The sequence below is a fragment of the Cebus imitator genome, unplaced genomic scaffold (genome assembly GCF_001604975.1).
Source record: "Cebus imitator isolate Cc_AM_T3 unplaced genomic scaffold, Cebus_imitator-1.0 Scaffold45, whole genome shotgun sequence".
Lineage (NCBI taxonomy): Eukaryota > Metazoa > Chordata > Mammalia > Primates > Cebidae > Cebus > Cebus imitator.
This window is the reverse complement of record NW_016107360.1, coordinates 14,069,849-14,085,475: the sequence shown is the minus strand read 5'-3', so window position 1 is coordinate 14,085,475 and position 15,627 is coordinate 14,069,849. Positions and strand designations below refer to the sequence as shown.

The window sequence follows — 15,627 nt, the reverse complement described above, 5'->3', positions numbered from 1 at the left end:
CCGTTTCTTAAAAAAAAAAAAATAGAAAAATTGGCCAGGCATAGTGGCACATGCCTTTAGCCCCAGCTACTAGGGAAGCTGCAGTGACAGGATCACTTGAACCTGGGAGGCCCAGGCTGCAGTGAACCGTGAATGTACCACTGTATTCCACCTGGGCAACAGAGCAAGACCTAGTCTCAAAAACAAAAAATTATTGGTTGCAGGAGGCTATCCTTTGCATCGTAGAATATTCAACAAAATTCTTGGCCTTTACACACTAGATGCTAGTAGAGACATCCCCCAGCTCTGCCATTGTGACAATCAAAAATGTCTCCAGACATTGCCAAATGTCCCCTGGGTACAAAATTGCCCCTATTTGGGAAACACTGATTAAAACACTCCAATTAAAAGAGTAAAGAATGTCATATTGAATGAAAAGCAAGATTCAATTATATTCTATCTGCAAAATCCCACTACAAAGACAAGCACAGGTTAAAAGTAAAAGGATGAAAAAATGTACTATGTAACCACTAATCAGGAGGTGACTTTGTTAGTATTAGACTAAGTGGACTTCAGTACAATAAATATTACCAGAGAGAAAAAAAGAGACATTTAAAAATAATTCATTGCAATCCTAAATATGTATGTATTTCATAACAGATCCTCAAAATACAAGATGCAAAAATTGCCAGAATTAAAAGAAATAGCAAGATCCACAAATATGATTCAAGGCTACAGCAATCCTCTCTTGGTAACTGATAAAACAAATATGGAAAAAAATCTATAAGGCATAGAAGACTTGAACAACGCTATCAACCAACTTGATCTAATTGATTTTTATAAAACATTACCCTCAACAACAGCAGAATGCACATCTTTTTCACACACACATGGAAAATTCACCAAGATGGTCCATAGCTGGGCCATAAAACAAAAATAAATACCCATGGGGAAAAGAAATATGAGGACTTAGAAAATATGCAAATGAAAATATAACATGTGGTATGATGAAAATGGCTTTCTAAATGATATCTATGTCCTTAGCCTGGTATGGTGGCGCACACCTGTAGTCCCAGTTGCTCGGGAGGCTGAGGCAGAAGTATCACTTCAACCTGGAAGGCGGAGGTTGCAGTGAGCCGAGATCGCGCCATTGCACTCCAGCCTGGGCAACAGAAAGAGACTCCACCTCAAAAAATTTAAAAAAAGATATGTCCTAATTCCTGAAACCTGTGATGTTATCTTTATGGCAATAAAAAGGACTTTATGGATATGATGAAGTTAAGGATCTTGAGATGGGAAGATCATCGTAGATTGGTTCCTTAATGCAATCATATGTATTTTTATGAGGGAGGCACAGGAAGATTTGTTCACAGAGAGGAGAAAGCTATGTGAAGACAGAACAGAAAGAGAGATTAGAAGATGCTGGCCTAGAAGATTGCAGTGATGTGGCTACAAGCCAAGGAATGCTGGCAGCCACCAAATGCTGACAGAGGCAAGGAATAGATTCTCCCCTAGAGTCTCTGGATGGTGCCAGATCCTGTCAATACCTTGAGTCTATCCCAGTAATACTGATTTCAGACATCTGGCCTCCAGCACTGTGAGGAAACGTGAGATTGCCAAGATCACAGCATTGCACTCCAGCTTGGGCACCAAGAGCGAAACTGTCTCAAAAAAAAAAAAAAAAAAAAAGGCCGGGTGCGGTGGCTCAAGCCTGTAATCCCAGCACTTTGGGAGGCCGAGGCGGGTGGATCACGAGGTCAAGAGATCGAGACCATTCTGGTCAACATGGTGAAACCCCGTCTCTACTAAAAATACAAAAAATTAACTGGGCATGGTGGCACATGCCTGTAATCCCAGCTACTCAGGAGGCTGAGGCAGGAGAATCGCTTGAACCCGGGAGGCGGAGGTTGCAGTGAGCCGAGATCACAGCATTGCACTCCAGCTTGGGTGACAGTGCAAGACTATCTCAAAAAAAAAAAAAAAAAGTAAGTAAAAGAAAAGAAAGAACTAAAAATGTATTTATAGTCGATGTGATTGAGTACCGAGAAAATTCTAATGAATGATGAAAAAGTTAATAGAATGTAAACATGTATTTAGTAAAGTTAGAGAATACAAGATCCATATACAAAAATCAATAAATATTTTTATATTCTAGCAATGAACCGTTGAAAAATAAAATTTAAAATGATTAGTTACAATAACATCCAAAACATGAAATAACTATTAAACAAAATATGTTCATGACTTTTATGCTGAAAACATTTATTCTTTTTTAAGATGGAGTCTTGCTCCGTCACCAGGCTGGAGTGCAGTGGCTGGATCTTGGGTCATTACAATTTCCACCTTCTGGGTTCAAGTGATTCTCCTGCCTCAGCCTCCTGAGTAGCAGGGATTACAAGCATGTGTCACCACACCAAGATAATTTTTACATTTTTTGTAGAGATGGGGTTTCACTATGTTGGCCAGGATGGTCTTGATTTCCTGACCTTGCGATCCGCCTGCCTCAGCCTCCCAAAGTGCTGGGATTACAGGTGTCAGCCACTGTGCCTAGCTGTATGCTGAAAACTATTAATATTTGCTGAGAAAATTTACAGACAGCCTAAACAAAATGGAGAAATATAGCATGTTCATTGATTGGAAAACTCAGTATTATTAAGATATAAATTCTTCTCAAATTGGTCTACAGATTCAATGTGATTCCAGTCAGCATTTTGTATAGGAATTGGCAAGCTGATTCTAAAATTTATAACCAAGTGCAGAGTACCTTGAATATCCAAAACAGCTCTAAAAAGAACAAAGTTGGAAGCCTTAAGCTGCCTGACCTCAAGAGTTAATATAAATCTACAGTAATCAAGAGAGTATAGTATTGGCATAAGAACAAATACATAGACCAATAGAATGGAAGAGAGAGTTGAGAAATAGACCTACATTTACATGGTCAATTGACTTTTGCCAATCGTAAGATAAATTCTGGGGGAAAACAAATGGTGCTAGAACAATTGAATAGTCATGGAAATAAATAAACATGGAATTTTAACTCCCCTTACACAAAAATTTGCTTGAAATGGACCATGGTCTTAACATAAGAGCCAAAACACTATAAATCTCTGGATGCAAACATAGAAGAAAATCTTTGCAACCTTGAAGTAGGCAAAATTTCTTAGAACATAAAAAGTATTAACTATAAAAGAAAAATTATTGATAAATTGAGCATCATCAAAATTAAAATATTCTCTTCAAAAGACACCACTAATAAAATGAGAAAGTGAGACATACACTGAAAGAATATATTTATAATATATAAACATAATACAGAACTTGCATCCAGGTATAAGAATTCTTAAAATGTAATAATAATACTAATTAAAAAATACAAAACTTTTTAACGAGGCAAGACTTAAACACTTTCCAAAACAAGATATATGAGTGGCTAATAAGTATAGGAAAAGATGCTCACCATCATTAATCAGCAAAAAAATATAAATGAAAACCACCAGGAGATGCCAGTACCCATTTTTAAAACAGTAATGGCAAAAACTGCAATTACTTTTGCACCAGCCTAATGTTTACCCAAGATAAATGAAAATCTACTCTTACATAAAACTTGTAGATAAATATTATTAGCAGCTTTACTCATAATTGTTCCAAACTGAAAACACTAATAGTATCTATGGTCATCAATGAGTGTACCCTCCAGACGTGTTCAGCAGACAGCTTCTAGTGATTATCTCCTCTGCCTCAGCTGCAGAGAGAAATCTATGTAGATGCCATGTCGTTCTCAGGGCAGCCTACTTCTTCCTATTAGTTGAGGAAGGAGGGGATATAAAGACCTGGCCTTTCGGCCTCTATGTAGGATATTCTGATGGGCAATATTTGCTCTGGAGCTCCATGCCTGGTTGACTGACACTTTATTGGGCTGCATTGCAGTTCAAATTCTTCTTTTGCTCTGTTCTGTTTCCACTCCCTTCTTTTCACATATGTTAATCCCTATGAAGCCCTTATAATTAAAACACCATCTCACTGCCTGCTTCTGGAAAGTGCACTCTGTGATGGAGACCCAGCCTAAACTGGCCTTCCATTAGCATGGCTACTTTCCATTGGTGTTAAGTCATCTTCTTTTAGTCCAGGCCAACTGGTCACTCATGTTCGTAATGAACTAAAAATTATGACAGTACTTAATAGAAATCCCAATTGGGAGGGGCCTGGGAGGATATATGAAGAAATACAGCTCTGACACTTCAGACCTGCCAGGAATCAATATTTTACGGCTTTCTCAGTAAACTTATTTTTATATTACTGTTTGTAAATAAAGCCAGAAGTTTTTCCATAGTGCTTTTTCTCTAGAGAGAGATTTTATGAGTATTTCTATATGGCAATACATAGAAACTGAAATTATCATTCTACCCCTTCTCCCTGTTTTGTCCTGGAAAAACAGAAGTCTTTGCCTGTTTCTGTAAGAAAAAAGGAAATCTGGCATACTTTTCTTTCTTAGCTCTTAAGTCTCTGAATACAACTAGATGGAATATAAATGACTGTGTAGCCTCCTTGCAAATTTTTTCCTTGCAACCTAGCTCACAGAAATCTTATAATTTACTGAAAGTTAAACCTCACATCATTGACAGAGGCCAATGATTAAAGCTCTTATTGATATTTCTTGGTGTTCTCCACATTTGTTGGACGGCTCTATTCTCTTATTTCTATGTTTGTGGCTCAAATAACAGCAGGGACTGTCTCTTGGATACAAAGTAGAGACAAAATAAATGTATTGGTGCTGTTTAATAAGGGTTCAGATACCATGTAATAAGCTTCTTCATGCACACCCTGGGGAAAGTAGGTGTCTCTCAATCTCCATCTGTTCCTGGGCTCCTGGCCTCATAGCCACTGTGGCTGTGTAGGGACATACCAACAGGCTTCAAAGATTTCAGGCCAGGCAAGTAGGTTTGCAGTATCTCATATCTGTGTACTGAGGGTATGACTGCCTCCAAGGGGCAGCGTGGGGTGCAAGGGACATCCTTTATGCAAGAAATGACATATACTGGCTACAAGAAGGCATAGAATTGCATTTGCCTTTCTAGTGGTGGTGTGCCCTTAAAATAGACATCTAAAACAGTGACTCTGGCTGGGCACAGTAGCTCACATCTGTAATCTCCACACTTTAGGAGGTTGAGGCAGGAGGATCACTTGAGTCCAGGAGCTTGAAACCAACCTGGGCAACATAGTGAGATTCTATTTCTGCAAAAATACTTTAAAAAGTAGCTAGGTGTGGTGGCGCATGCCTGTAGTCCCATCTACTCAGGAAGCTGAGGTGGGAGGATCACTTGAGCCCAGGAGATTGAGGCTGCAGTGAGCCACTGCCCTTCAGCCTAGGTGACAGAGCAAGACCCCATCTCAAAACAAACAAAAAAATAAAAGTGACTCTCAGACTTTTTTATTTTTAAGTTCTGGGGTATATGTGCAGGGTGTACAGGTTTGTTACATAGGTAAACGTGTGCCACGGTGGTTTGCTGCACCTGTCAACCCATCACTTAGGAATTAAGCCCAGCATGCATTAGCTATTTTTCCTCCTCTCCCTCCCACCACCACGGACTTTCAGACTTTAATGTGCAAGAGAAACAACTAGGAAGCTTGACAAAATGTAGGTTAGCTGGCTCCAGACCCAGAGACTCCATAGATCTGGGCTAGGACCCAGGAGTAAGCCAGCTAGGAATTTCTAATATTGATTATTTAGACTCACTGGCTACGGTTTATTTGGCTAGACTAAATGAACAATAAGGTACCTTTGTGCTCCAAGAGTCTCTGAACCAATGGTCTATTCTGCAGTACCTGCAACAACTTCCTCAGTCCTTTCCCACTATCCATTCACTCATGTGGCAGACTTAAGCACTGGCACAACATTCAAAAGGCATGGAAAAAAGTCCCCTTCTCTCCCCAGTACCGAGTCACCCAGTTCTGCTTCCTGGTGGCATCTACTATTACCGTTTCTTACGTACTTTTCCAAAGATATTCTATGCATTTACAAAAATAAGTACAGACATACATATTTTTCCTTCCCACAAATAACACACAAAATGCTCTGCACCTAGCTTTTTATTTTTCTTTCAGTTAGTATAGGTTGGAAATATTTTTGTATTAGCACATAAACATCATCCTTTTTTTAGTAAGCTGGATAGTAGAGGTGGGCGGATTGCCTGAGCTCAAGAGTTTGAGACCAGCCTGGGCAGCCTGGTGAAACCCCTTCTCTACTAAAAATCCAAAAAATTAGCCAGGCGTGGTGGTGTAGGCCTGTAGTCTCAGCTATTTGAGAGGATGAGGCAGGAGAATGGCTTGAACTGGGGATAAGAAAGTTGCAGTGAGCCAAGATTCTACCACTGCATTCCAGCCTGGGCGACACAGCAAGACTTGAAATGTTTTGATTTTTTGGTGGAAGATGCTACTCCATATATTGGATTTGCAGTTAAGTAAGCTTGAATACATTTTCATGTGCTAGGGTAATATTGCATTTAATTTCCTGTAATCTATCTCTTCATATCTTTTGAGATAGTCTTTTCTTATTTTTTTTATAAAGTTGACGCGGGCATCAACACACACAGACACACACACACACACACACACACACCCTCCCTGTCCATAAATTTATTAACCCCGATAATTTGCTACGTGCTTTGTGACCTTGGGCAAGTTACCTGGGATAGGGTCTGGCTTATCAGCAGGGTGCAGGACGACACTTTTAAAACCAGGAACACGACTTGGACGTGAGAGTCAACAAGGTACAGGACACATTTCTCCGCGGGAAAATCTTCCTTGGGCGCCGAGGCCCGGACGTCGGGAGGAGGCGCCGGGAGGAAGCTGGGCCTGGCTTCTCAAAGGCCGGGTTCTCCCTTTTGAGACCTACAGTCAAGATAGAAAAATCTAGCAAAGAGGGGGCCACTTTCTGCGGCGAGATCCGCCCTCTCGGCCGCTCCTCCCGCTCCCAGGCGCCCTCCCTACCCAGCGGAGCGCTGCGCCGCGGCTGGGGCAGGCAGACGCGCCGGGTGAAGCGAGGCCCGGGGGGCAGGGGTGGGAGAGGCGGAGGGTGGGCCCCGCGGTCACGTGAGCCGGGCCAGCTGTTCCGCGGGGCGGCGGGCCCGCGCGCCGGGAGTCTGGGGAGGGGGAAGCGCCCGGTGGCCGCCTCCGCCACTGCAGCTGCAGCCCTTGATGTCGCCGCAGTAATCCGGCCCCGCAGCACCCGCACCCTCGGCGGCCGCAGCCTCAGCACCGTAGAGCGGAGCCCGGAGCCTGGAGCCCGGCGCCCCAGGTGAGCCGCGGCCGGGAGCGCAGGGCGTTTGTAGGGCTGCTTCCCCGGCGGGTTTCACCCACACCCGCCATCGCAACCTCCCGCTCTCCCTCCGAACCCGCGGATAGCGATACCCCAGGCCAATTCTCCCCACCCCCCGGTGCTGGCTGGGGCGGGCTGGGGGTCAGAGGAGAGGTGGCGTCGGCCTGGGGCCGGGGTGACTGGGGCTCGGGGGCTGCGGGGGTGCAGGGGAGGGATGCCCGCCCCGGGCTCCCGCACCGCAGCCGGGTTTCCCGCTCTCCACACCCCAACCCCATCCTTCCCCCCGCATCCCTGGAACTCCTGTAGCCCACCGAGGCTGCTCTTCCTGGGTTTCCTTTTCCTGGCAGCCAGTCTGCTCCCCGCTGGGGTACGCCTGTGCGCCCCTGGCCCGCCACCTTCGGGTCCGGGGCGAGCCGGGCACCTTCCCCGAGGTGCCGCACCTGCCGCGCGGGCGGGCGCCGCGAACATGGCTGCCCGGAGACGCCCGCCGCCCTCGGCCGGGTTCTGCCCGCGCGTCCACCTCAACCGCGGCCGCCGTACGGTGTCCCGAGGCTGCCCTCCCCGCGAGGCCGCGGCTGGATTCTCCGCGGGCCGCGCGTGGGACTTGACACAACTTCCCCTGAGCCGCACCGGAGCGTTCTCCGCGGGGCGCCGGGCGGGGCTGCTGAGAGGCCCTGGCGGGTTCCCGAGGTGGGGATCGCCCAGCTCGGGGGGCGTCGGCCTCCTCAGCTCGCCGGCTTGTCTGTTGAGGCGTCGAGTATTTGGCGACCTCGCGCGAGGGCCGCGACGAAGGTGGTCTGCAAGGCAGGAGGGGCGCTTGGACTTCAGAGAATTGACGACAACTCGGACTTGGGAATAAAAATGTCCGAGAAAACATCGAAGGAAACTCATCTGCCTTGACTCAAAGCTGACCTTGTTGGGTTCTGTTAAATAACGTGGCTTTTCTGGATTTTCTCTCTGATTCTAGCTTGCAAGTGCCTTGACTTACACTCGTGTGTGTGTGTGTGTGTGTGTGTGTGTGTTCCGAGCCTGGCTAGAAGACGCATCAGTTGCAGAGGAAACCTATGCTAATTCAAAATGGCAGCAAGAAAAAATCAGGCCAGGCGGAAGCAGCACAGACCACAACCATCAGCTGCCCCTTGACTTAAGTCCCAGTGAGGGAATTAGTGGGAGTCAAGGCTCATCCGGCTACGGAGTAGGGAGTAATTTTTGGAGCTGGTTAGATTTTAGGGTGCTGCAGGGCCCTGGGGCATGTTAAGTGGGAAGTCTGGAGAGCTGTAATTATTTTTCCTAACTTATCAAAAGCTGATACCAAACCTAGTTAAAAGTCTTCGGTTTTTATCCGATTTTCTCCAGGCTCAACTAAAGTTGACTCTGTGGCTGCTGCTATTTTTTTGATGCACAACCTCGACGTTGTTTGATATGTTTGATACCTATAAGCTCTTAAGAGAGATGAGTGCACAGTGTAAACATCATCCAAGACCAGTGCACATAACAAATACCAGGTTCTTAGAGCAAGTTTCATTGGAAGAACTCATTTAGCGACACCAGCAAGCATCCAGGCGTGAGGAAATGGGAAATTCTGGAAAGGTGACTCATTTTAGGAATTTTTTTTTTAACAGCCTTTATTTCCCTTTTCACTTCCGTGCTGCCAGCCATCTTGTCTTTTGGGAAGGAGGATATGCGTGAGGAGGCAAATGCTTCAGGGGTGATGGAATAGAGGAGGATGAGAAAAGGTCGGGGGTGGGCAGAACTCGAGGCAGCCTGAAGGAGCATCCTGTGAATCCCCTTTTTACAGCAGGAAGGCTGAGGCCAGCGGGGAGAATGGACGACAAGGTCATGTAGCTGGCTGGCAACTGGCAGTGAGGACCCAAATCCAGGTCTCATTACTCCCCAGGGTTCCCCATGCTACCTTTTAGAGCCTGGGAGAGAAGAGCAAGTCTGTCATTATTAGGAAGGCAAACACTTCAAGCAATGGGAAACCAAACTGTAATATGAATTATAAAGTCTATAGTTGTTTAAAGTCAGTGACAACACTTAATTTCCCAATTCAAGACGTTTAACTTATTAAGCTTTACCTCTCTCATGTTCACATTTTCCAGTGGTGAGACTGCTTCTATAGTTAAGAACCAAAAACATTATTTTAGTAAAGTCTTTGAGGCAAGAAGTACATTTTTTTTTTTTTTTTTTTTTTGAGACGGAGTTTCGCTCTTGTTACCCAGGCTGGAGTGCAATGGCGCGATCTCGGCTCACCGCAACCTCCACCTCCTGGGTTCAGGCAATTCTCCTTCCTCAGCCTCCCGAATAGCTGGGACTACAGGCACGCGCCACCACGCCCAGCTAATTTTTGTATTTTTAGTAGAGACGGGGTTTCACCATGTTGACCAGGATGGTCTCGATCTCTTGACCTCGTGATCCACCCGCCTCGGCCTCCCAAAGTGCTGGGATTACAGGCTTGAGCCACCGCGCCCGGTCCAAGAAGTACATTCTTTGATTAAAAATTTAGTTGCCTGTGTTTGTGCAAGACCGTCAGGCCAGTTTCTTTTGAAAAGGAACCAAAGTGGGCCATTTATTTCACTTTTTGACTTTACAGTTTTAAGTAAAAGTAAATAACAAGCCTATTTTAAACATAACTTTGAAGCAGCAAAGACAGAGGCTTTTCCTATAATTTGCATTTGACTTTTCTGAGTCATGAGTCAGTGATCTTAAATCTACTAAAAGCAGAGCTAGAAATTGTGGTTGGGTTAGTGCTTGTGCGGAGGGTGAAGATATGGAAAATGTTTCTTCTGGGCATCTGAACCTTCACAGCCAGTGATGCGCAGAGAGAGAAGGTGGCAGGAGGCAGGGAATAGGCAGAATGTCTTGAGGCAGTGAAGCAGATAGGAGCTAGATGTGAATATATATGTCACAGTGAAGACAGATGCTGATGCTACATGTGCCATTTAGAAAAACAGCTTGCATTAGAGAATGAATGTGAAGATATGCCAAGGACATTTAAAATAAAAAGTTGTAAAAATACAGAAATGCATACAATTTGTGTCTGTTGAAGAATAATAGGAATACAGATAAGCAAAAGTTATTTTTTAAATCCATTGTCATTAGAGAGTCTAGGTCTGTGCTGTCTCTTCTGGCAGCCACCAGCTCATGTGGCTGTTGAACACTTGAAATGTGGCTAGTTTGTATTGAGATATGCTGAGTGTAAAATACATACACAATTTCAAAAATGTAATATGAAGAAAAAATTTAAAACATCTCATTAATAGTTTTATATTGATTTTATATTGAAGTAATATGTTGGATATATTGGGTAAAATATATTATTAAAGATAGTTTGACCAGTTTCTCTTTACTTTTAAAAATGTGGCTACTAGAAAATATAAAATTGCAAATATGGTTTGCATCTGTCTTGCATTATATTTCTTTTTTTGTTTGTTTGTTTGAGACAGGGCCTCACTCTGTGACCTAGGCTAGAGTGCAGTGGCACAATCTTGGCTCACTGCAATCTCTGCCTTCTGGGTTCAAGCGATTCTCTTGCCTCAGCCTCTGGAGTAGCTTGGATTACAGACACATACCACCACAGCCTGTCTAATATTTAGTAGAGATGGGATTTCACCGTATTAGTTGAGCTGGTCTCGAACTCCTGACCTCAGGTGATCTGCCTGCCTCGGCTCCCAAAGTGCTGGGATTACAGGTGTGAGCCACTGTACCCAGCCCTGCATTATATTTCTAGTGGTTTTTAACAGGAGCTGGAAGGTGACTGAGCTCATGATGCTGTTTGTAGAACTGGGTATGTAAGGAGAAGCTTGAACAGAAACTAGAAAGGGGACAGGATGGATGGAGAAGGACTATAAGAAGTGAGTGATCAGGGAAACTAAAGGGAAAGAAGAGTATGTGGTGGTCTGGAACTGCTGATTATGAGACTATGCAGCAGAGTAGGCAGACTGTGCAGTGATCCAGGACTTGGGGACAGTCAAGGGTCAGGGTCTATGGTGGTAGGACTTTAGCTAGGATGGAGAAATGGCATGGCTGACGCAACTGCACAGTGCTTGGAAAGTAACTTCCCCATTCTGACATGTCTGTGTTCACACATCGAAATGAGATGAACACATCCCAGTACAGGGAGAGGGCCCTGGTTGCAATTTAGGGGACCTGGACCTAGCTCTGGTCCCTTCTCTAATTAGGAGTTTAGCCTTGAGCGCACCACTTATCAGTCTCCTTCCTTTTAATATAGGATGAACAAGAGCTGTCCACCAACTTCACTGGTCATGTTTTAATTTGTCAGATTTGGCCAAATTACCCAAATTTAACTTTCCCCACCCAAGTCAAGACTGCATACTCTCAAAGTTTTAAATCTTTGTTTACCATATATATTTAAATGGAACCTTATTTTGATTTGTAATTCTTTAATTGTGAGTGAGAGAAATGTTTTCTAGTAACTATTTTGGCTACTTATATTTATTCTTTGAACTGGTGGTTATATATTTTGCGTATTTTTCCTTTGAGGCAGCCATCTTTTTCTTATTGGTAGGTAAGAGCTCTTTATATATTAAGGGAAATGATCTCTTTTTCATATATGATGCAAATGTATTTCCTAGTTTCTCATTACAAAATATTTACCCCACAAAAATTTTGTTATTTTATAATCAAGTCTATAATATTTAACTCTAATTATTGAGTTTATATTTTTGCTTGCTAATGTTATTTTAAAAATTTATCAGTATGATTTCTGTTTTTGTGGTTTTAATCGTAAAAATTTAAAATTAAAATAATTTATTTTGATTTAGGAGTGAATTGGGGATCTCAAAAGATTTCTTTTTACTCTGTTGGTCAGGCTGGAGTGCAGTGGTACAATCCCAGCTCACTGCAACCTCCACCTCCTGGGTCGAAGCAATTCTTGTGCTTCAGCCTCCTGAGTAGCTGGGATTACAGGTGTGTATCACAACACCCGGCTGATTTTTGCATTTTTAGTAGAGACAGGGTTTTGCCATGTTAGCCAGGCCATTTTTGAACTTCTGGCCTCAAGTGATCCACCCACCTAGGACTCCCAAAATGCTGGGATTATAGGCATGAACCACCGTGCCTGGCCGGTCTCAACCGATTTTTTTCTTCCTTTCCTCATCCTGTTATAGTCAGTTATTCTGGCAATACTTATTGTCTAATACTTCTTTGATCTCAGTTTCAAATTCAGTCTTCATCATATGCTAATTTCCTACATTATATGGCTATATTTCAGGATTCTCTACTTTTGATTCTATCAGTAGCAAACTATTGTAATACTGGAACTTTATAATATAGTTTAATTCTATGCAAGTCTAGTATTTCCTCATTAATTTTCATTTCTGGAACTTGGCTAATCCCACATATACTTTGCAGATGGACCTCAAGATCATTTTTGTCAGATTTTCTCCAAAAGTCCTATTTATATGTTGATAGCTATCATATTGACTGCACAGATTAATTTAGGGAGGACTGACTTTTTTACATAACACTGAATCTTTCAAAGAGCAGGAACATTCTCTGTTCTTTAAATCTTCTCCCATGTCACCAAGACTTTGTGCCTATTCTGTACTAGGTGACAGGCATGTCCTTTCCCTCCATTCTTTGCCTCCTTTCCACCCTCACTCCCATTCCTACCCCTAATCTGAGCCTTCTATGGAATGTTCTTCTCAACATCTCTTAGGGACGGTTATGAAGCTCTCATAGGTGGAAGGGATGCCTAAGACCGCATGCTCTCATTATTTTTGTGACACGAGAGGTTCTTTAGGTAAGAAGTGATGTATGTGTTAGTCACCTCTACCTGTCCTCCCTTCCTCAGAAACTCCCAGTGTCATCAGGGCTCCCACCCAATCTTGGATGGGGCTGAAGGGAACTGGGTGGAATGTCAGTTCACTCAGTCAGGCTAGTAGGTAGGGAGCCTGGAGCCTCCCAACTTGAACTTCACCTGAAGCTGGGAGAAAGAGCTTGAGATGGTTCATGATCTCTTCTTCTGTTCTTAATGAAGATGTATTTAATCTAAATCATCCAGTGCTTAATTTACTCCCCTGTAAGCCAGTCATCTTTGAAAGCTCTCATAAGCATTTCTGATCAATGTCCTAAATTAGGTTACTACCTTTCTCTCTTGGTTGTGTACATAGACAACTCTGCTTCCAGATGATAAAAACCTTGAGACGTCTTAGCTCCATTTTCCCTGCAGTTGAATATAGAGATTGTGGGTGGTTAGGAGCTCAAAATATATGTTGGTAACTCATCTGACTTAAAAATCCTAACTAAAATTATATGGTGATCAGAAGCTTTCCTGAGTATCTTTTCCACCTCTTTAAAGCTTTAGTGTATTTTTTTACTGCGCTTAGCAGTGTCCTAGTGACCTGGAAGAATTAATGAAATGTCTTAAAGTGTTCTTCTTAAGCACTAAAATGATCAGATTTTAGAAAATAATTGAAAGACAAAGCAATATGAGCTTGCTGTAAAAAAATTTGTAAAACTATGTAACTAGATAAAGTAAAATTTAAAGTTTCTATTTCCATATCCCATCTTTACCCTCACTCTCAACTCTCAGATACTAATCCTTCTGGGTTTTTTAAAATCTATCTATCTATACATACATCTATGTGTCTATTTTTCTAACTACCGACCTATACTTATATTTACATAAATGTATATGCATGCATATATAGGTATATACATTTACATAATGTATTCATATCTGTATACATATTTCCTTTTTGGTAATAAAATGGTTTACATTTGATAATGATTAAAACACAACAAATAGCTCTAGAATGAATGGACATTATTAACAGACTTTTACAAAGTAGTTTTAAATTCCATTTTGCTAGATAAAGAGTAACCCTTTGTTTTTGGACCAGCAAGATTTACATCTTATTACCTTCTGCAGAAAATGAATGTTTGGCTAATTTTTTAGTGATGGAAAGTTAGATGGCTAACTTCCATTTTAAGGATGATTGGGAAGACTTTTTAAGAATCCCAGTTTACAGAATTAACAAGTACATATTAAATCACATTAATGGGAAAAGATCAGAATAAAAAATGCATCGTTTCGATTGGAGAGGAAGACAGATGGTGGGAATAGGAAGGTCATAATTCAAAGCAACCTTGCCAAATTAGTGGACACAATAGCAGCAATGTCAAAAATAAGAACAGAAGGAAATGAAAGGACCCTAGATGTGGCTTGCTGAGTACCTCCCAGATATTTCCCACCGAGAAGGCTTTTGGCAGCTAACCACAGCCTGCCTGTTTCAAACACATCCTTCATCCTTTATGTCCATCATCTTTCCAGTGCCAGAACTGTGTTCTTTAAGATCAAGTTAAGGGAACAAATCTTTTTTGAATGTATCTCTATTCCAGACACTCTATGTATATTGTCTCATTTAATCCTCATAACTGTACATGGTTGACATGGCACCATTTTACAGATAAGGAGCTTAGTAAGTAGAGGAGGATAACCTGGAATCTGGGTCTATCTGACTTTTTAAAAAAGCTATAATATAACCTGTCAGAGTGATTATCCTGACTGCATAGGTCTAGCCTGTAGGGCTAATATTCAAATCATTTTCTTTCTTTCTTTATATTACTATGAAAGAAGGAAAGTTGTTTACCAACCTGCCATGTATAGGAAAACATCTTTCTCACAGTGAACTTGATTTGACTGTATTTTTCTAATTTGGCTAGCTTGAGTGAAAATGAATCCTGTGTAAGTTATCTGCTCCTTAATGCGTTTAAAAAAATGTATACAAGAATGGATGCCATTCAATTAACTTCTCTTTCCTTCACTTAAAAAAACCCCTAAAAGAGTTCTTACATGATAGATGTGCATGAAGACTGCATGTTTAAAAAGTGGGATCATATTTTAAATGCACAGAGGGATAGATAGAGAACCACTGGGTATGGTGGAGTTTTTGTAGGTGCTCCTTGAATTCAAGCATGGCCCAGCATTGAATGTGTATAGCATAAGGCAACATGTATCTACACTATTATTTTTCAAGTAAGAATTCTATTGTCATTGCATACATACAGATTCATTAAAGGTGTTACTATATTCATAACATATATTCAATACATATTTTCCCCAGCAAATTACAATGATGGGATTATGTGGAAATGTTCATGAACATTTTTGACATTACAAAATTGGGACACATCATATAAAAAATATTTTGCATTATAGATAAATTCTGAAGTGAATTGAAGAATAATTTTGCAAAATGATAGTTACCTATTAATAAATGTAGATCCTGAAGCACAACATTCCACTGAGCTCTGCATATCCCTAATTACTAACCTGTCACATGAATCATGACCATTTACATTTTGCT

At 42.1% G+C, this 15,627-nt stretch overlaps 1 protein-coding gene across 2 annotated transcripts in view; it reads left to right on the top strand.

Moving 5' to 3' along the window:
- The first annotated feature begins 7,082 nt into the window (after positions 1 to 7,082).
- Positions 7,083 to 15,627, top strand: part of SCRN1 (secernin 1) — a 68,281-nt gene continuing 59,736 nt past the window's right edge. The window contains exons 1-2 of one of the 2 annotated variants that reach the window (XM_037737937.1): positions 7,083 to 7,265; positions 7,766 to 7,790. The gene's annotated coding sequence lies outside the window, so the exon portion shown is untranslated. Of the gene's footprint in view, positions 7,274 to 7,765; positions 7,791 to 15,627 lie in introns of both variants that reach the window. The other variant, XM_017527083.2, reaches the window with a different exon arrangement.